At 41.1% G+C, this 22,017-nt stretch overlaps 1 pseudogene; it reads right to left on the bottom strand.

Moving 5' to 3' along the window:
* Positions 1–10,587: 10,587 nt before the first annotated feature.
* Positions 10,588–12,123, bottom strand: LOC116868800 (annotated as a pseudogene).
* Positions 12,124–22,017: the final 9,894 nt, after the last annotated feature.

Raw genomic sequence — 22,017 nt, 5'->3', positions numbered from 1 at the left:
ACTAAGTCAACTAGATAGAATTGTTAAAACAGAAGAAACAAGCCCAAATTTGAGTCATTTGTCCTCCAGGACAGCAAACTAAGACTTAATTAGGATTTCATCCTATCCCAGGCAGGTAAACTTTTAGTTACTGAAATTCTTGATCAGCATCAGTGAGTTCATCTGCATGATGAAAAAAAATCCTGTTTTCCCTTTCCCCTAAAAGGTGCCCTGGCCTGAAACAATCCTTTCTTTTCTTTGCCAGTAACTTCTTGCCCCTCCCTCCTCCCTATAAAAATCTTCCATTTTGTACAAAGAGAGCATCTCTCTACTTGTTGGTTGGGATAAGGCTTGATTTGTGAATCGCTTCCTAAAACCAATTAAATCTTCAAATTTACTCAGTTGAATTTTTTTTTTTAAAGATTTTATTTATTTATTTATTTGTCAGAGAGAGAGAGAGAGAGAGAGCACAGGCAGACAGAGGCAGAGGGAGAAGCAGGCTCCCCGCCAAGCAAGGAGCCCGATGTGGGACTCGATCCCAGGATGGTGGGATCATGACCTGAGCCGAAGGCAGCTGCTTAACCAACTGAGCCACCCAGGCGTCCCTGAATTTTGTTTTTCCACAATGTTTTGATTAATTCTTGATGAATGTTTCTAGTTGTGTGTTCCAATGCTCTGACCCTGGTGTGAATGTGGACTTTTTTTTTTCCTGGTTTAATCTTTCCACTTAGAAGATGAGATGGCAATCCATAAACCTGGCCTCATTCTGAGATGCTTGGAGAAAAACCCAGTTACTTTTACCGCATACATTCACTATTGGAAATGAAAAAAAACTAAGTGTGAGGATAAATTGTGTTGCTAACTGCTGCTGATTCACTTCTGTTGTTGACAGTATTGGCTAAGGGTCTGGTTTCATTTTCTGACAGAATGTTATCCGTTTGCATGTTCACCTTCACTCTCCATTTAAAAATATACACACACACACATATATGTATGTGTGTATATATATATATATATATATATATATATATATATATATCTCACAAGATTTGGTATCTTCTCTTCCAAATGGTTCTTAATCTTGAAGAACTTTAGGCAGGCTGAAAGGAGGCTTGGAACAGGGACTGTATACACCTCCATCACCAGGAGAAATGGTTGATGAGTACAGACAAGTCTCTGTTTGAACCAATGGCCAAAGAACCACAACTTCATTAGTCCCATCAGCTCCAACAAATGATGAATGAAACACCATGGCAGTATCTAGAGTGTGCAGGGACCAGGGCTAGCCAGAAATATGGCCATCCTTCCCTTACTCCTTGAGTTGGAGGCTTGCACAGAAACCCTATAGCTGACCATTGTTGCTCCAGAGCTACCAGAATTACCATGCTCAGATCTTCACCCATTCTACTTTGGATTATCCACGTGGGTGTTCTCAAACCTACCAGGACATACGGGGTTGAATTATACTTCCAAATCCCTGCAGATTCAATGAGAGAAAATGAATTGTCTCCTTTTAGTCATAATATCTTACAAATTTATGAATGGTCTACATTGTAATACTGTCCACACAACCTACCAGTTACTTTACAATAGTCCTGAAAGTAGATGTTAATATTTCCATATTGCACAATCCAAGATGGAAGTTAATGGCAGTGGTGTAATTTGCCAATAGTTCTGGCTAGTAAATACTAGATTCAGGCTGAACTCAAATCTATCTAAATTCAGAGTCTGCATTTTTCTCACTATGCTATATTTTATATAAATATGCCATATATATTCATTTTAAGAAATAAATCTTGTGTTCCAGAGGCCTGAATCTGAGTTTCAATTCAGAGGATATTTATTGACAATATTTATTGGTAACATAAAGTGCATGTCATCATAGGTCATAAATACAAGGACTATCACAGCTATTTGGGACCACAGTGATTAAGATAATTCTGTCATTAGGAGAACCTATAAGCAAATTTTAATCCTATTGTCTTCTGCTTCATGGAATATTTTTTAAGAATTTTGACTGGTAAATGTCAAATATGATCTTGTAGTGCTTTGAATTTCCTGTTGAATAGTTATTCTTTCCAACTGGCTACCTATCAGTTTGGTCCATATTAGAAACTCCACCCTTTCCCTATCTGGCTCTATTCTCCTACTCATGATCTTTCCTTACTGGTTCACACCTATTGGTTTTTCAATCCTTATTAAGTTTTTTCTCCTTTGGTAATAGTTAGAGTCTCACCATTAATGAATAGATCCCAATTATCTCTGTTCTTTTTCAACTATCTTGGGTAAATAGTCTTTTTCTAAAAGTATGGGAAAATTATTTTTTTCTAAATGAGCATACCCAGTGGTTTTGAGTAGTCATTCACATTTTAGTCTAAATAGATTTTTAACATCTAGTTAGCTTATTTGTATTTATAAATAAATTCAAGGTTGAGGAAGATGCATTAAAGAAAATAAATGGAGTGGGGGCATAATTTGAGAATTCAAATGAGCCAGATATGGAAGATAATCTCCTTGAGAAAACCCAATTTTTAGTTTTCACTAGGTCCTTCTCTGTTGTCAGCACTGCTTTGGGGTTTATGGGCCTGATTAGCTATTTGTCCTTGGGTCCTTGGGGGAAAAAAAAGAGGGGAGAGAATGAAAAGGCATCCTGATCTCCAATACATCCTGCCCTCTCATAATGTCATGGTTTTGAGTGGCAGGCATGTACATGCATGTACTCATTTCTGTTCTGTTCCTGAGCACCCTTTCTTTGCCACTGGTCCTCAGATTCCTTACTGTGAAATAAAAAATCAAGAGCAGTCTCCATGGTGTGCTGTGAGGATGAAGTGAAGTGGAGTACGGAATAGCCTCCAGCCATGATGTGGGCCCCTCCCCATTCACCTGGAACTTCATCACATCCTTCAATGGGACACACTCCTCTCAGGTTCAGAATCAGAGGGTATTTATTCAGGTGCAGAATCAGAGGGTATTTGTTCAGGTCCAGGCAAATGAGCTGTGGAAGGGCACTTACCTCCCTATTGATCATCTTACATGATTACATTTGAAACAACTTTTTTGATAACACTGACTGACTTCTTCTATGTCACCTTAGGAAAACGACTCGTTGCTTTTGACGAAAACATCTTTATCCACTGATTGAGGGGATCAAGCTGCCTGCTATTCTTCGTTTATTCAGTGATTCTGATTTATTAATAAAGTATAAAGCCAGTGAGCATAGGAAGACTTATTGGATGCTCAACTCAGGATTCCTTTCAGTATAGAACGATGAAAATATCTGAATGCTAGGTAAATTGTTATAAGCTCATGATGGAATACTGTACATTTCTTAAATTCATATGTAATCATATTAAAGAACAAACATCTAAACCAGTTTATTTGCCAAAATATACCAGTTTAACAAAACCCTATAGTTGATTTGATTGCCAATTCCGTAGATACAAGTGTGAATAAAGAAATAGATAGAAATTTGGAAATAGATATAAGTAACTTAAAAATAACTGTAAGGGGCACCAGGGTGGTACAGTCAATTAACCGTCTGGCTTGGATGCAGCTCAGGTTATGATTCCAGGATCATAAGATTGAGCCCTGTATCAGGCTGCATGCTTATCTGCCTCAGATTCTCTCTTCTTCTTCCTCTGCCCCTCCTGCTTGTGCTCACTCACTCTCACTCTCCAACTGTAATAATATACATCAAAATATCAAAATATTGGATGTTAACATTGTCATGGAGTAGGATTGAGTGGTTTAATTATTCCTTGGTATTTTTAGGAAGTAGTCCTTAGTTTTTTTTACAGTGAGTATATATTCTAGCCCACATATATGTCATTTAAAAATACATAGAAAAAAACGGCAGTCATAACCCATTAAGGATTTGTTTATTTCAAAAATCAGTCTTAATTATTTGATTACACCAGAGCCATGCCCTTGTGCCAAAAGGTGAAGGGAATGCATCAAAGTTGAGGAAAAGATCTTGTCAGTCAGACCCTTAGTCAGCCACATAAAGACCAGGGTATCTCTCTGGAGTCCAAATGTTGCACTCAACTGCTACCTAGTGAAATAGATGTGCTTTCCCTCCACTAATGATAAAGAATACAAAAACTCAGAACACAAATTCAGGTAGTATCACCCTGAAGATTGAGAGCAGAACACTCAAATGAGTGCTCACGTAAGTCAATCAGAGAAAGACAATTATCATATGATCTCACTGATATGAGGAATTTGAGAAACAAGACGGGATCATAGGGGAGGAGAAGGAAAACTGAAATAAGATGAAACCAGAGAGGGGGACAAAAACATAAGAGACTCTTAATCTCAGGAAACAAACTGAAGGTTGCTGGAGGGGAGGGGAGTGGGAAGTTTGGCATGGCTGGGGGATTGACATTGGGGAGGGTATGTGGCTATGGTGAGCCCTGTGAATTGTGTAAGACTGATGAGTCACAGACTTGTACTCCTGAAACAAATAATACATTATATGTTAATTTAAAAAGATGAGTGCTTACATCCCTAAAACACCATCACATTTTATGAAAATGTACTGTGCATGCCTCCTTTTCCCACCTGAGCATTTCCTACTGGCTGTACTTCTGTGATGGTCTTAGTCTTATTTCTCGATCTTCCCTCTGCTCCTCCCTTCCACTGAAGATGATGCAGTTCCAAGGTTTGCCTATCTCCCTTTGCCCAGCATCCTCAGACAAATCACCCACTTTGAGGACTTTGCAGGGACTCTGGCTCCATCCAAGTTTACGTTTTGACTTCAGCTGTCATTTGGCATCTATGAGCTCCTTGTTGCCAGTTTCCTTCCAAGTGGAAGGACACTGCCCGATCAGATGAGGTTTCCTTGAGCATTTGAACCTTGGTATATGGCACCAAGAATGTCTGGCCTGAGATGTCAGTTTGGCATTTGCTGGGGACCTGAAGGCCTCTGCCAGACATCTCCACCAGAATGGAAAATTAATTGGACAGGCGATGAATTGTCACATGCATTTCGGGACTGCAGCTGAAAATGTGCTAGAAAACAGTGGGGCTTTAAAGCCATAGGATGAAGATGACACCTTATCTATAGCTAGTCAGTGAGTCAATGCAAACAGTTCAATGTTGTGTATTTTACACTATATGCAACATTATAAATCTATGACGATGATCATCATCTGCTCCAGCCAAAAAATTAGTGGTCCCATTTGAAGCATGAATCACTGGGTCAATGCGATGTCACTAGATTAAACCCCTTCTAATGGTGAGCAAATTTGGCACCTATTCAAAGACCTTCAGAATTCACAACTGGAGTTGGATCAACCACAAACAAGTTCACAGCCTTCCAAGGGTCTTTTGGTGTAGTTCCTGACTGTGCCATTAGAGGTCAGCAGTAGTCAGCACCCTGAAAGTCTGTTCCCACTGGGTCAACATTTTTGTCTAGAACATTCTTCAGAAAGATGTTTCTTTGGTTTTAGTATCCTCACCTATAGCATTAATAGGGCTATTGGTAAATTTGATTTTCTTGGCATTTCCATTCCAGGTTTGAAAATATGTTCAGGAATCCAACAGTCTATTAAGATACTAGGTCTTCATTAGGAGACACACCGGTGCTGATAAAGGAACTTGTGTCCAAAAGGGCAGCTCCAGGTGGGATATCTGATAAGGCAGGAGGAGTGTCTGACCATAAAACCTGTAATACAATACTGATCTGAAACAAAGGTGTGAGGCCTAGCCTAAATACCTCATGGACCACCTGTAATATAGACTACTCAGTAGCCACAAAATAATTTTAAAAGGAGACCATAAATGTATTGACATGAGATGGCCATGCCATACTGTTGAGGGAGAAAACCAGTTTTTACCAGAGTCTGTAAAGTACTATTTCATTATATATATGCTTTATGCTTTCATGTGGTTCATATTTTTGGGAACATTCCTCTCAAAATGAAGTTTTCCCTTTCAGATATCAGAGAAATGGTCACCTCTCTGATGACTTCACAGGGGGTCCCAGCTTCTTCCTATTCCCTGGATAATAAGCCACACTTTGGCTGTGCCTCCATCATGCGGATTTCTGGTTGTTCTCTAATTTGTCTTCTCAGCTAGAGTGCAAGAAACTCCAGGCCAGAGAATAAGTCGCCTTTGTGACTGCAGACACAGGCAGGCAGTATAATGATGTCCGCTGAGAGAAGGAGGGATGGAAGGCAGGTGTGCAGAAGTCCTGCAGGTACAGGTGCCAGGTCTGGAGTGTGAGCCCACCAGGGAACTCCTAGTGGGGGTGACTTTCCTTCACCACATGACTCCTGTGGTATTATGATTTATAATAAGAAATGTGTATTTGATCTTTGTCCCCATTGCTGGCACAGGACTCCTAAAACCCTTGGAATTTCCTAAGTGATGAGAGACATAAATGTGACTCTTGTCTGCTAGTGAGGTGACCTTTGGACCCCACCTAAGGACGGGGGCTGGTTGCCAGGGGACCCAGCCAGGTGATTACAGGGTTAGAACTTTTAGTCCCACATCTGACCTCCACAGAGAGAGAGCAAATAGCCAAAAACCAATGATTTAATCAACTATGCTTATGTAATTAAACCTCCATTAAAAAAAAAAACAGAATGGACTGGGTTCAGAGAGCTTCTGGGCTTGGTGAACATAGGTGATTTGGGGGGAGTGGCATACTCAGAGATGGCTTCAAGCTCCTCACCTCCCCCCACATCTCTCCCTGTGCTTCTCTCCCACCTGGCTGTCCTGAGTTAAATCCTTTTATAATAAATGGATGCTCTAGTAAGCAAGAAGTTTCTTTGAGTTCTGTGAGTAGCTATAGCATATTAATTAAACTTGAGGTAGTAGTCTTGGGAACCTCTGATTTATAACTGGTTGGTCAGAAGCGTATGGGATAGATAGCCTGAACTTGCTTGCAGATGATGTCTGAAGGGGGTGAGGCAAAGTCTCATAGGTCTAAACCTTAGCCTGTGGAATCCATGGCTATCTCAAGGTAGATAGTGTCAGAATTGAGTTAAATTGTAAAATACCCAACTGGTGTCCCAAGAACTGCTTGCTGGTGTGGGGGAAGACACACACATTGGAATTGAGTGCAGGATCCAAAAGACCCCCCTCAATGAATATACTCATTCAGCGCCCATCAGATGATCTGTGGGAGTGGTCAGCCTGGGGCCATCTCTGGGCAGCAGGTGCAGGAGCCATGGGGAGTGACAGCTCCTGGGCAAGACACAGTCTAAGGCAAAGTAGGATATAGCCAGAGTTTCCTCTCTGGGCTCCACAGCTGTTGACAGACCAGCGTCCCTCAGCTCTGCAGCCTCCAACTTTCAGCAGGCTCTCGTCTGGGCATTATGGGGGTTTAAACATTGTGGTGCCTTCAGGGTGGAAGTGGGTGTGGAACACTGTGCATCAGTACTTCTGCTCCAGGCACAGGCAACGGGCACAAGAAGCTAAAGTGTATCTTATAACCCCAGGATCCACCAACCTCGCTTTCAGAATGTGTCTAAAGAAAGCAATATGTAAAGATATGTGTGCCTCGGTGTGGATTGGACCATTGGGAAAAATCTGAAATCATCAAGTGTCTATCAATAGGGCAATGACTAAATAAATCGGGCTCTGGCATATAAATTGGAGTACTCTGGGACATGATGCAGACGATGGCTGTCAGCATGTAGGGCATATAACGATCACTCCAAAATTCTGTTAGAAACAGATTCTTGGATCCCATGCTGGGCAAGATTTTGATTCAGTAGAATGAAAGTCTGGGAATATGCATTTTTAAAATATACTTCTGGCAATTCGTTGCACATATGCTGGGAATCTGTCTTGGAGGAACACAGATGCAGCTATGTATTAATTGGCACAGAAAGGCAGAAATGCAAACAAAAACCCACAGAATGTCTATGCACAGAAAATTACCAAATGTTTATTGTGGTGATATATCAGTGGAGGATGTTTACAACTTATTTCTTTATATTTTGTTGTTTACCTGGGTTTTCTAAATTTCTAACAAAAATTGTGGGTGACTTGTATAAAAAGGAAATGAGAAAATCTAAAACAAAAGGCACAGACCTGCTTCTCAGATGGGTATGTAAAGCAGGGCCAGTGGGACCACTGTGGTAATGGGGTGTGGGGCCAGCAGTAGGGGACTGAAGGATAGCGGTTGGGATTCTCTGTCTCTTTGTTTCTGTCCAGCAGTGAGCAAGACCCAGGCCTGAAGGGGATGGTCTCCCAGACTCCTCTCCTTAAGAACTAGGGGTCCCCATGCTGGTCATGGGGCTTCTGTTATTTCTCATTTTCAGTGGTGACCTTTTTTCCTGGGTCATATAAAAACCATACCTATCGAGGGACACCTGAGTGGCTTAGTCAGTTAAGTATCCAACTCTTAATCTCAGCTCAGGTCTTCATTTCAGGGTCATGAGTTCAAGCCCTGCGTTAAAAAAGAAAGAAAGAGAGAAAGGGAGGAAGGAAGGAAGGATGGATCATACCAATCTGTTTTTCTCCTGTAAATATTAAATAGTCATTTAACACTTGCGAACTGGAATCTGTAAGAGGTGGCACTGAAATTGCACATTGAGCATATTGAGCTCTGGTAAGTTTGACCTATCAATCTTTCCAAAGTGATCTACACATCGCAGAAAAAGTGCACACCTTCCAATTTTCTGACACCCGAACAATTTGAGAACCACCAGTAAGACAGAAAGAGTTGAGAAGCCCTTGAAACGAAAATCAAGTGTGAATTCAAATTTCAGTTTTGTCTGAGTGACATGGGAACAGAAGTGAACAACACCTTTCTGGGGCTGCTTTCCCTCTGGATACAAGAATAATTACAATGAGTGGAAAGGGTGTTTATCAGCATGAGATGGGGTGAAGCGAAGTTCCTGGTCCTGTGTAGGAACCTAGGTACTTTGGGGATCCATTGCCTGACCTCTGGGTTGAGCCCTGTGCCCCCCCCCCCCCCCAAGAACAAAACTCTGCAGGGCTGAAGTTGGCCTCAGCAACACACATGCCTGGGCTTCAGTGCATACTCCAAATATTACTGACACACACCACGCACCAGCCAGGAGGCCATGCCCTCAGCATTCTCTTCACCTCCTTTATTTTCATTCTACCTCCTCCTGTTAACCAGTCTGGGTTTCCGCCATTAAGGATTCTGCTCTCCAGACCTTTCCTCTCTAGAATTCAGAATGTTATTTTCTGAAGAGTGAAAGAAAAGGAAATACTTCCATGTGGATCTCTCTCTCAGGTCCTTTAATAGTTGATAGAGCAAAGAGCCAAGGGAAAAACAGATCATTCCTGATTTTCCCAGAGAATCAGCTTACCTGGAAGTGCATTTTCCAGCCTGTGGATTGCTAGGCATGTGGGAACAAGAGTGTCCTTAAGTGTCTCCAGCATCATGCCCTGGACACAGAAGGCTCCAGTGTTCCCTTTCATGGATTTAAATGCTGGGGGCTTAGATATGCTAAGTACACAAAGCAATGGTAAAAAGGGCAGGACATGATGAAGAGCCACACTGGGTACAGAAGTGGTTTTTGCTTCATATCAAAGCAATTTTGGTTGCCAGAGGTCAGAGAAGAGAGAAGTTGCCAACTACATTCTTGTGAGATCCTGAGGAATTTGTGAGTTATTATCCATCTTACTGACAAGAGAGAGGGCTAAAGAGTCACAGGGGTTAGAGTGACTTCAAGGAAAGTGTCTGAATGGAGGGGATTAAGAACTGGGGCTGGATGAGGGAGGTCTACAGCAGTACCAAAAAGCATGGACATTGGGAGGAAAATTTCAAGCATGGCTACTTGAACTTGAGATCACTAGTATTGCCATAAGAGTTGAAATTTGCCTTATAAAACTGAATTATTGGGGTACCTGAGTGGCTCAGTGGGTTAAGCCTCTGCCTTCAGCTCAGGTCATGATCTCAGGGTCCTGGGATTGAGCCTAGCATTGGGCTCTCTGCTGAGCAGGGAGCCTGCTTCCCCCCCCCTCGCCCCCCCCCCCCCCACCGCCTGTTGCTCTGCCTACTTGTGATCTCTCTCTCTTTGTCAAATGAATAAATAAAACCTTTTTAAAAAAGTGAATTATTAATTATTATTATTATTATCTGTAGTTAACATAAAGGGATCTTTCCAAAAATGTTAACTCATTGGTCCAGAAATCAAACCTAACATTCTATCAAAACCTGTGTGCTTTGAAAGCCATCCATGGATTGATAATTCATAGAGAATTGATGACTATTTTTGCCTCATTTAGACACTAATTTAAAATATTGGTCATTCTGTACTTTGATATAAACAGAAAGTTACTGTGGTCTTTCCTCTGTCATTTTGTTAAATATTCTGCCATTTGCTTTTATTCTAGTGTGGTTTTGTTGTTGTAGTTATTTTAGAAAAGAGAGGAATTTAATCTTTATTTACAGGACACTACAAGATAGGAGATTCCACACAGAAATAAGAAACCCACTGAGAGGAGGAGCTTCACACAGTTTGTACAGTTTGGAACTGGTCAAGTAGAGCTTTGTTGTAAAAAGACCTGCAATAACAAAACCCATTTAAAATGAGTTCTCAGTAGAGAAACAGCAAGACAAACTTCTACCAAGCAGAGTACATAACAAACAACTTCCTGCCTCAATAGTTCATCTAAAAGTTAAAAGTCCCAGGAGTGCGATCCTGAACTTGGAACATTCTGGACAACATTCTGATCTTCCTCTTCCTCTACAGAGAAATACTTCTCAATCAATTTTAATGAAGAATTGTACACAGACTCATTTTCATGGTTTTGTAGAGCTTCAATTTTGTCCAAACCTCCACATTCTTCAATCATTATACTAAGTTTCTCAGTTTCACCTAGTTTCTCAGCAGCCTGAAAGATGTTTGAAATGGCATCCAGAATACCCGGAATAATTCTGGTATCCTTTACAATTAAGAGGTTCATCAATGGTTCTATCATGCCACAATGAACAAGGTACAAAATGTGTTCAGCTGTCCTGCCACTTGTATAGTTGGTCACAGCCCAGACTTTAGTGTCTTAAAGTCTGCCTTAGAGAGAACACCAATGAAGAATGGGACTAATCCATGACTCACAACTTGTTGGATCTGGTCCTGGCGTCCAGCTGTGATGTTTGACATTGTCCATGTAACTTCCTTCTGAATATTAGTTTTGGGGTTTGTTAACAGGCTGGGAAAGACAGCAAGTGCTCCTGCATCTATCACAACCTGAGTCTGTTCATCTGTCCCAGTGACAAAATTTCCTATGGCTCTTAGTGCAGGAGTCACAGTGGACAATTTCACTGTAGCTCCTAGAAGCTTCACAAGCTGGGGCACAACTCCTGTTTTCACAACCATTTCAATCTATTCATTTGGACCATCAGTAAGGTAGGGGATGGCCCAGCCGGTATCTGCCATGACTTCTGGATCATCATGATGCAGGAAATGAGCTGAGGTAGGAAGAATCTGTTTAACAGAGTCTAACGGGGATTCTTGTTGCAACAAAGGTTTGAAAGTGTCTAAGTAAGGTTACATAAGCAACCACATGCTAAAGATGATGTATCAGGAACTGCAAGGAGAGCCAACAGTGGATCAACTGCACCATACTTGATAACCAAGTCTTCAAAAACTGAACCATCACCTACAATGTTTCCTAGAGCCCATAACAGCTTGTTCTCTGATGTGGGCATGGGAAGATGCCAACAGAGAAATGAATGCTGGCGTAGCACCTCCATGTACCACAACCTTGGTCTTTTCTGATGTCCCAAAAGCAGTGTTAGTGAGAGCCCAAGCAGATTCAAACTGAATGGGACTACAATCAGTTCTGCCCAAGAAGGACACAAATTTTGGAGTCAAACCAGCCCAGATTATGTTGTCAATGGGGGCCTGGTTTCCTAGCAGTTTGAGTAGCCTGGAGCTGGCTTTCCAAATTGTTGCTATTTATGCCTTTAACAATGTCATCAACAGACCAATTTATGGTGCCCTGATTGTTGTAGTTTTCCTTCAGTGGAGAGATAGCATCATCAGGAAACGGGCTTATGTTTCTCCTTTTCATCATCTGGTCATCCTTCTTAGCTTTCCTGAGCTCTACATTAACCTCTATTCGACGCCACTTCATTTCTGTACTGTTTTCCCCCTTGTTCTTAAATCTGTTAAGGCAGGCAGCTGGTGAATTTGCATTCTCGTTGGTGGACATGGTTATGAGAAAAAGGAGAAAGCTGCATGGCCAGTTCAGGCTTCCATGGGAGGCAGTCCGGGGCGCTGAGCCTGTCGTCAAAACGTCCACCATGGACACCCCAAAGACGGTATGCTGCTTTTATTCTAGTTGTTTGCCTGGTTTCCTTAAGGAGGTGGAGCTTACCTGCACCAGGTCAACCCACCGAAAACCATTAGAAATGTGTAACAGACTGCAGTATGAAGGCAATTGGAGCAACCAGTCAGAGATTGGGTTTCCATAAATAGATCAAATCTGGTCAGGGGTTTTTATCAAAGTTGGGGGTAAGCTGGCTGTTACCCACAGGATGGACCCCAACACAGCTGTCCTCTGACGGCCAGGATTTCTGCCCTCTCCTAACTTGTATCTTTCTCTGAGTCCTACCTCAGGGACCTGAGGGACTCAGGACTCAGGGAACTGAGTCCTACCTAGGGGAAAATAAGATAAAAAATTCACACCAAGATGCAATTATCCTATTAAGGGTGCCACTCTTTGGTTGAAGCAGATTTTGCAGTCTATAAGTGCATCAGGCCTGTGTGTTGTATACCTTAAACTTACATAATCCTGTATGTCAATTATATCTCAACAAAGTTGGAAATAAGTAAATAAACAAGCAAACAAAGAAACAAACAAAAGCAGAGGGGATACCATCAGGGTATCCTGTCCCCGGGGAAAGATACCCATCACCCCTTCTGGTACTGTCTCAAGGGCAGTCCATGCTCCGGTTGTCATGTTCAGAGTCAGCCTTCAGGGATCACCTCCCTCTTACAAAGGGATAGGAAGCTCATGCATAGGTGAGTTTGTCCATTTATTTCTCAACAGATACATGTAAAACTACCGGAACCCTTCTCCTTCTATCTTTCCAGTGGGGGAGTGAGTTCTGCCCCAAAGCTTCCTTAGTGACAGGTGTAGTTGATTGGCAGGGGGACCATGCCCACCAAGTGCAAACATGCTCAAATGGCATTTCTCTCTCTCTAAGATTTATTTATTTTAGAGAGCCCACATACAAGCAGTGGTGGGGAGGATAACATGAGTGGGGGGAGGGCAGAGGGAGAGAGATAATCTCAAGCAAACTCCCCACTGAGTGGGGAGCTTGACATGGAGCTCAATCCAGAACTCTGAGACCATGACCTGAGCTGAAACCAAAAGCCAGCCACTCAGCATACTGGGCTACAAGGGCACCCCAGTGGCATTTCTATCATGTGTCTTCCATAGCTTCAACTGCGGCTTTCTGTTCAGATGTTCTTTTTGTATCTTAATTCTGATTTGGCTCCAGCCCTCTGAGTTTTAGCTGAAGAGTTAAACTGGATTTTTAACGTTGCTGAAGATGCCTGATTTCACCCTATTGGAAAATGACTCAACTGGTTAAACATTTGGAGTTCTAAGGTTGAGAAATGGAACAATACTAACTCAAGGACATCCTGGGGTGTAATTTCAGACCACTGAATCATTCAGGTGAGGCGATCTTTTTAGGATTGTCATGAATCTTGCACCTCCACAGGCAATATAAAATAGCTGACCATGAGAATCTGTTGCCCACATGAGATGTGGCTTTTCCCACATCTCATCTTGTAACAATTCACTTGGCAGCCAATAACCCATCACAACTAAAAGCATTACTGCTTTAACCCCTAATGATAAGAAGAAGAAAACTCACCTGTGCTCTTACTATATGCCAGACACTGAACTAAGTCTTTACATGCACTGTCTCAATCATCATAATGCATTTGTTCTCATTTAAAAGGTGAAGACACTGAGGTACAGAGAGGTTCTGTAGCTTATCCAAGGTCACACAACACTCAAAAGCTGGCTTTAGGGGGCACCTGGGTGGCTCAGTGGGTTAAAGCCTCTGCCTTCGGCTCAAGTCATGATCCCACGGTCTTAGGATCAAGCCCCACATCGGGTTCTCTGCTCAGCGTTGGGAGCCTGCTTCCTCCTCTTTCTCTGCCTGCCTCTCTGCCTACTTGTGATCTCTGTCAAATAAATAAATAAAATCTTAAAAAAAAAAAGCTGGCTTTAGGATTTGAACAGCCTATCTGACTTCAAAGCCTTTGAACTTTTCCACTATGTTTATGTTTTTTGAAAGGCAGATTCATAAAAGTCTTTAGAACTAAAGATGAGTACATGAAGTTCCAGAGAATTTAGTGATTTGTCCAAAGTCATATGGCTAGGTCTTCTAAAGCAAATTTTCTTCCATACCCAAGTGGAATAAATCAATTCAAAATATTCCCAAGACTCTCCATGCCACTGTTCCTCCTCTACCAGATGCCAAGTGAGAAGTGCAATGGCTTACCCAGACTTTTCTACCTTGCTCTCCACGAAGGCAAAAGATAGGACTGGCCCCAAGCAAAGGGACAAGAACAAGGAAGGAAAACTCAGTGTGAAACTTCTCTGCCTTTCCCTTGTGAGTTTGTTATCTGTTCTCTTGAGAAACTCTTCAAACACTAGAAAATTATGTATATATATATATATATATGCACACACACATTATATATACAATGTATTATATATTATATATTATTATAATATAAATATTCATATTAATATATAACTATAAATATTTATAATAATAAAATAAATATAGATAAAATATATAAATATTATATATTTATATATAACTATATAAATATTATATATTTATATATAACTATATATAATAATATATAAAGTTATATATATAAATATATAAGTATATTATATATATACAAATCTGAATTTTTATTTGTTCTTCTAATGACACTGTGTGTGTATATATATATATATATCTTCAATTCAAAAAAGTACATTAATATAAAAGGCATTAGAAACAATATAACTTTGCTTTGAATTATTATTTTACCTTAGAAACTTGTTTTTAAACAGGTAACTTTCTTTAGCTTTGGAGATCAAGTCTCATAATTATGCTTGTCTAACCAACAGCCTCTCTGAGATGACAAAGTCTTCGGATGTACATGTATGCAATGTTTACTACGTCCATGGATTTATTCACATTTTATTAAAATTCTCAGTACTGACACCTAATAGAGAGATATTGTCAAATTCCTTTATGATGGTATTTAACAAAGATTTTTATGAGAATTCAATTGTGCTTTACCTTCTCCAGAACTAAGGGGACAAACTTATACCCATCATGTATCTTTAAAAAGTAGGTATTTACTTTTGAAATATCATTCATTTACTAATTTTTCCCTTTCAGGGAGCATGAAATAAACTGAGTAGCCCCCGCAAAAGAAAAAGGGAATTAAATAAAATAAGCTTATCTTCAGCTGGTGCCTCTAAATGATTTTGAAATCATATCTTGAGTTAACCCTTTCTTGAAGACAATGAGGGAAATATTTTTGGCTTGCTCATGAGTTCTCCTGGGTTTCTTTCTATCAGGCAGGCAGGGAAATTCCCACAAGCCCTGACACATGGCAGGTTTGGAGGGCTAATCAGCTATTGCTCTCCTTTAATACTTGTCTCCAAGAGAGTGAGAACAGTGTCTGGTTCCTTCAGAGCTTATTAAGGAAGCGATGGAGTACACTTTATGTTGTTTTTATGGTGCATTGCAAGACTGATCTCCAATTACCTTTGTATTTTGTCCTTTCTATATATTCCTCTCTTCTCCTGGTCAAGGAGACAGCCCAAATCTTTGATCATTCCTGATTAAAGAGGAGGTGCGGAGGCTAGGCCAAAATTGGGTGTGCAAATTGAGACTGAGAACAGAAAGACACCCAGGGTTTCAGGGATGCCAAGGACTTGTCCATTGCTCCACAGGGCCTTGAGGGAGTGCCAGGACCACTGGAGGCCAGAGTATGATTGTGGGCCCATCTGAGGAGGCTGCACCTAGGCCCTGAGGCTCAGGATGGCTGTGCCATACACAGCAGGACCTCCAGACTTCAAGGGACTGTGTGCACTGGACAGTGGAATCACAGAGGTGACCTTCATATCCTGAAGATAGAGAGGTCTTACAGAATATTTTGCTGAACTTGAGACCCCGCAATCTTCATAGAGACCTGGGGATGCCTTACATCAGGTGCCCTACCCCCCAATCTCAGATATCCTGGAGTCAGATTGAATTTAACTGAACAAAAGAAAATGAAGTAGCATGATATGATTTTCATTCCCAAGTTTGTGGACTAAGATTCATGCTTACCACACATCTACATGTGGTTGGTCTCTCGGTCTTGGTGGGAAACTGACTTCCACTCAGAAAGTTTTAAATAAAGAAGATTTAATGTTAAGATTCTTTGTGAAACTGTGTGCACAGTTAAGAGAACCAAGAAGAAGGTTGAGGCATCCAGAGACGAGCAGCGTGGGGGAGTCATTACTACCTCTGGCCTAAAGGAGCGAGGAGACGGCTTGGTGTTTGCAAGATCCTGTGAGAGATGGCATAAGGGAGGGAACTGCATGATAGAGGACTTGGCCACTGCCACACAACCTGATTGGAAGCAGGGGGATGGCAGGCAGAGAAATACCCCATCCATTCTTTTCCCACCTTCTGGTCTCTTGCCAGAGCCTCTCATTGGCTGAACCCATGCAGCGACCAGAGCCCAAAGGAAACCTGATGACTGGACAACGTCTGGGGGTCAGGCCCTGGGCAAAGTAGAGAAGTAGACAAGAGATTCGGGGTAGCGGCAAGGGGAAGAGAGAATAATCAACACAGCACAGACCAACGCATTCACCATGGTGGTTTTCTAGGTTGTCTTGGCAGAATACATCCTCTTGGAATATGCTTAAGAATCCTGTGCTTGGACCTGGGAACCCCAGCATGGATCAAGTCCAAATTCCATCACTTCCAAGCCATGACTCGAAGTTCTTTCACCTCCTTGATCTCCAGTTACTACTCATCTACAAAGTGGCAGAGGGTTAAATGAACTAATGTCAGTAAAGTGTGAGGCACACTTCTGAAAACCTGGACACATGCCCTCTCAAAAATTAGCTGGGTGTGGGGTCTTTTCTCTCTGGACTTGTGTATGTTCATTGAAAAGTGCAGAGGTGTTTATGGTATGTTACCTGTAATGTGCCCTCCAGTTCTTATGTTTTAGAGTTCTGTGAAACCAAAGGAAGGGGTTTAACCTGAGCTTCTTCATCTGGTCCCCACAGGAAAACTGGAATTTTCTTTTTTTTTTTAAGTTCTTATTTTAATTCCAGTTAGTTAAGATACAGTGTTATATTAGTTTCAGGTGTATAATTTAGTGATTCAACACATCCGTAAATCACCTAGTACTCATCATGACAGGTGCATCCTTAATCCCCATCACCTATCATACCCATCCCCCACCTACCTCCCCTCTGGTACCCAGCAGTTTGTTCTCTATAATTAAGAGTCTGAAGAAACCTGTAATTTTCAAGGCTATTTGACTATATTATAACACATCAGGCAAATTTGCTGAGTTTCAGTTTCCTAAATTATAAAATGAAAATAACCCAATATACCACCCAAAATCAACTCAAATTAATCCTGTGGTATGTACAATGGCTGGAATATAGCAAGTCAAGTCATCCCTACCTCTAAATCAAACTCATCTGAGGAGTGATTTTTTTTTCTTTTTACTTTGTTAGTATAAAACAAAACAGAAATACAGAAAATTACACAAAAAGCACATATAATTTAGGGAACGTTCTTGTAACTGCTACTCAGGTAAAAAAAGAGAACTTGGCCAGAGTCTTCCATGTGTCCATTCCAGCCGCAGCACCACCTCCCCTCTAAAGGTCCACTTCAACCTTCTTTGACAGTAATTCCTTCCCTGCATTTTTTAAACTTGAAATGTTGTTTAAATGCTTTTTGATTTATAAGTTCTTTCTTCATCCTTTTTTTTTCCCCTTTTAATTTAGCCACCAAAGAAGCAGTCTGTCTGATCTGAAGAGTTTCCACAGTCTCGATCTTGCAGTCTGCACTCTCCAGTGTGTTCCTCAAATTTCCAACAAACTGGCAGCTGGATCCAAATATGTGATCAGCCTTGTGATGGATCCTTTGGGCAAGACCAGAGGTCTTCTTATAAGGAGATTTTCAAAAATACCGGTAAGAATTAAAACTCTATCCTGACTCATTAAATAATAATCATTATTTTTAAATAAATCCACAGGAAGTTCTGGTGTATGGTAATGTAGAAAGCCACACTAAAGATGCTCCAAAGTATGTTCTTTCCTTCTTAGAACAAAGTCCAGATAGGAAGCAATAGGTCAGGAAAAGCCCCTATTGCCCCCAGTCCTCTTCACCTCCAGATCCTTACAGTACTATAAAGAATTTTACATGTGCCACACCTTCCCACCTAACATTTTCCCCCAAGATAGTTTAAAACTCTCCTCTCCTCATCTTTTGTATTGGGGCTTTTGAGTCAAGTTAGAAATTAGTATAATAAAGCACACAGCTGTTGAAGCATAGGGCCCAAACTGTCTGAGACACAGACTACCCCTTATGCCATATATGCAGCAAAAGGCCGAGTGTGCTGCACAGAGAGCATCTAATACCAAGACAGCAGGGGCTCAATCCATAAACTGAGCAAGACAGAAACTTAGCACACCCACTATGGCCTCCTCACCCTATCACTGTGCCTGTCACTGTCCATGTTCAAGAAATAGTAAGTGAATGAAGTTATCTCCCCTTTGCACTCAATTAGTACAGATATGCATTGTTTTATGGCTTACAATAACAAGATTATGTTTGTTTTAGCCTGGATATTCTAGATACCTGGGCTGTCTGGGTATATATATATATATATGTCCTCCTGCAGAGCAGGTCATTAAATATATTTGAGCCAAAATATAATGCTTCTCAAATATTCTGTCTTCCTGGAGTTCATAACTCCCTTCTTTGTTAGGTGGCTTAGTTTTGTACACATCTATGATCCACTCATCTCTCAAGCTCCCTTGGTTGAAAAGGAAGAAAATTGACTTGTATAAATTTAACAGAGAAAGTGGGATTTCCCAGTTATAGATGTGGGAAGGACAGCATAACGGTTTTTTATACTGTATAACAAACACCATAAACGTAGTACTTAGGGACACATACTTTGATCAACTTATAGTGTCTGTGGGCCAGGAGTCTGGACAAAACTTGCTGGGTCCTCTGCTCAGGGTCCCACAAGACTGATGTCAATGTATCAGCCAAGCTGCATTCTCATCTACCACTCCCCATCCTCTTTCTAGTCTCATTCAGGTCATTGGAATAATCTGATTCCATGTGGTAGAGGGACTGAAGTCCATGTTTTCTCAATGGCTGATTTTCAGGACCATTTCCAGGCCACCTTCCAGTGACCCTCTCCACAATATGGCCATTTGTTTCTTTGAGGTGAACAGAAGACTTTTCAATCTGCTAAGATGGAATCTTATACAGTGTAATGCAGTCCCAGAATTACCCATCTTTACTCTTACTCCCATGAAGAGCTTGTCCTGGTGACAAGTGACATAATGGCCCCTGGGTATCTGGGGCTTAATCAGCAGCTTCAGGACCAGAGGAGATAATGACACTTTCTTCTCAATTAGGAAATCCTACTGAAGGATTCTTATTGGCTCAGATGACCATTCCTGGGGCTAGGAACCAGGACTGGCCCAGTCTGTGGCCATGGGGCCAGAACTGTTGCAGGAAGTAGGGTAAAACCAATTGACTCCATCTTAGGGGACACTAAATCACCCAGATTCTTTAAATCCCTGTAGGTAAACTCAACATATCTAAAACCAAACATACCAAATCTGCTTGAAATCAATTCCTTACACTCAGTGCTTGGGTTTGGCTGATGGTATCATTCGTTACCAAATCCTCCCAGTTATTCTGGAAGCCAACCTGTTTTCTTTGCCCTCCAAATGCAATCACCAACTTTGTCCTCACTACCCCCTTAACTTTGCATTCTTCCTGTTGCAGGTTGGGTTCACAAGAGGCAGATTTTGAGGTGTATTTTAGCACTCAAGGTGTTTATTATTAAGAAATACCTTTGGGACTGACAACTGTGGGAGGAGGAAAAGGAAGAGGAGTGGGGAGAGGGAGAAGCTGAGCTGTGGTGCACACCCAATGTCAACCTTAGTCAATGGGATGGACAGTCCTGGAGTGAAAATGGCCCATCAGAGTTCATCCAGGTTGGATTGAGGTGACCAGTCTTTAATGATCCCAGACTATGCATGAACCACTGAAAGAGGTGCCCCTGAAGCCACTGAGAGCTGAAGGGTGTCTGTCCACAGCACTCCCAGCACCTGGAGCTATGAGACCTCTAACAAGGTGGTATGCTATGGTCCCAACCACATGCCCTCACATTTATCCCTCCCATATATTTCCAGAAAGACCAGGGCAGGTCCTTATGGTCTGATTCTTCACTCTTCTATACCGGGATTCTTTCATCCCAGTCAAATACTAAATCTCTTCTGTTATTGCAGTCAAACCACTGTTCAAAAACTCTTCATGGCTCCCAATTTCCTATGGATTCAACTTCCTAAATCTAAGCTAAACTCTGAGATCTTTTTTGTTGTTGTTTTTTTGTTTTTTTTTCTTTTGCTTTGTTTTTGTCTCTTTTGTTTGTTCCTTTGTTTTTGTTTTCATTTTATTTTTTAATGTAAATTCAATTTAGTTAACATGTAGTGTATTATTAGTTTCAGGGGTAGAATTTAGTCATTTTTCAGTTGCATACGATACCCATTGCTCATTACATTATATGCCCTCCTTAGTGCCCATCATCAATTTCCCTATCCCCCTACCCACTTCCCCTCCAGCAACCCTCAGTATGTTTCCTATAATTAAGAGTCTCTTACGGTTTGCCTCCTTCTCGGTTATTTTATTTTTCCTTCCCTTCCCCTATTTCCATCTGTTTTGTGTCTTAAATTCCACATATGAGTGAAATCATGTGGTATTTGTCTTTCTCTGACTGACTTATTTTGCTTAGCATGATACCCTCTAGTTCCATCCATATTACTGCAAATGGAAAGATTTCATTCTTTCTGATGGTTGAGTAATATTCCCGTGTGTGTGCACACACCACATCTTCTTTATCCATTCATCTGTTAATGGACATCTGGGCTTTTTCCATATTTTAGCTATTGTAGACCCTGCTTCTATGAACATTGGGGTGCATGTGCCCCTTCTTTTCACTACATCTGTATCTTTGAAGTAAATACCAAATAATGCAATTGCTGGGTCATAAGCTAGCTCTTTTTTTTTTTAAACTTTTTGAAGACCCTCTATACTGTTTTCCAGAAGGGCTGCGTCAGCTTGCATTACCACCAACAGTATAAGAGGGTTTCCCTTTCTCCACATCCTTGTCAACATCTGTTGTTTCCTGAGTTGTTAATTTTAGCTATTCTGACTGGTGTGAGGTGGTATCTCATTGTGGTTTTGATTTGTATTTCCCTGGTGGTCAGTGATGTTGAGCATCTTTTCATGTGTCTCTTAGCCATTTGTATGCCTTCTTTGGAGGCAATATTTATGTCTTCTCCTCATATCTTGACTGATTTCTTGGGGTTTTGGGGGGTGAATTTGAAAAGTTCTTTATAGGTTTTGGATACTAGGCCTTTATCTGATATGTCATTTGTCAATATCATCTCCCATTCTGTAGATTACCCTTTAGTTTTGTTGATTGTTTCCTTTGCTGTGCAAAAGGTCTTTACCCTGATCAACTCCCAATAGTTTATTTTTGCTTCTGTTTCCCTTACATTTGGAGACATGTCTAGCAAGAAATTGCTGTGGCTGAGGCCAAAGAATGTGTTGCCTGTGTTCTCTTCTAGGATTTTGATGGATTCCTGACTTACATTTAAGTCTTCCACCCATTTTGAATTTATTTTTGTGTATGGTATAAAAAAGTGGTCCATTTTCCTTCATCTGCATGTGACTGTCCAACTTCCCCAGCCCCCAGCACCATTTGTTGGAGACTGTCTTGTTTCCACTGGATATTCTTTCTTGCTTTGTCAAAG

The sequence above is a fragment of the Lontra canadensis genome, unplaced genomic scaffold (genome assembly GCF_010015895.1).
Source record: "Lontra canadensis isolate GAN:19392208 unplaced genomic scaffold, GSC_riverotter_1.0 scaffold16, whole genome shotgun sequence".
In the NCBI taxonomy this organism is placed as follows: domain Eukaryota; kingdom Metazoa; phylum Chordata; class Mammalia; order Carnivora; family Mustelidae; genus Lontra; species Lontra canadensis.
Note: the sequence above shows the minus strand (reverse complement) of the source record. Positions and strands in the feature narration are given on the sequence as shown.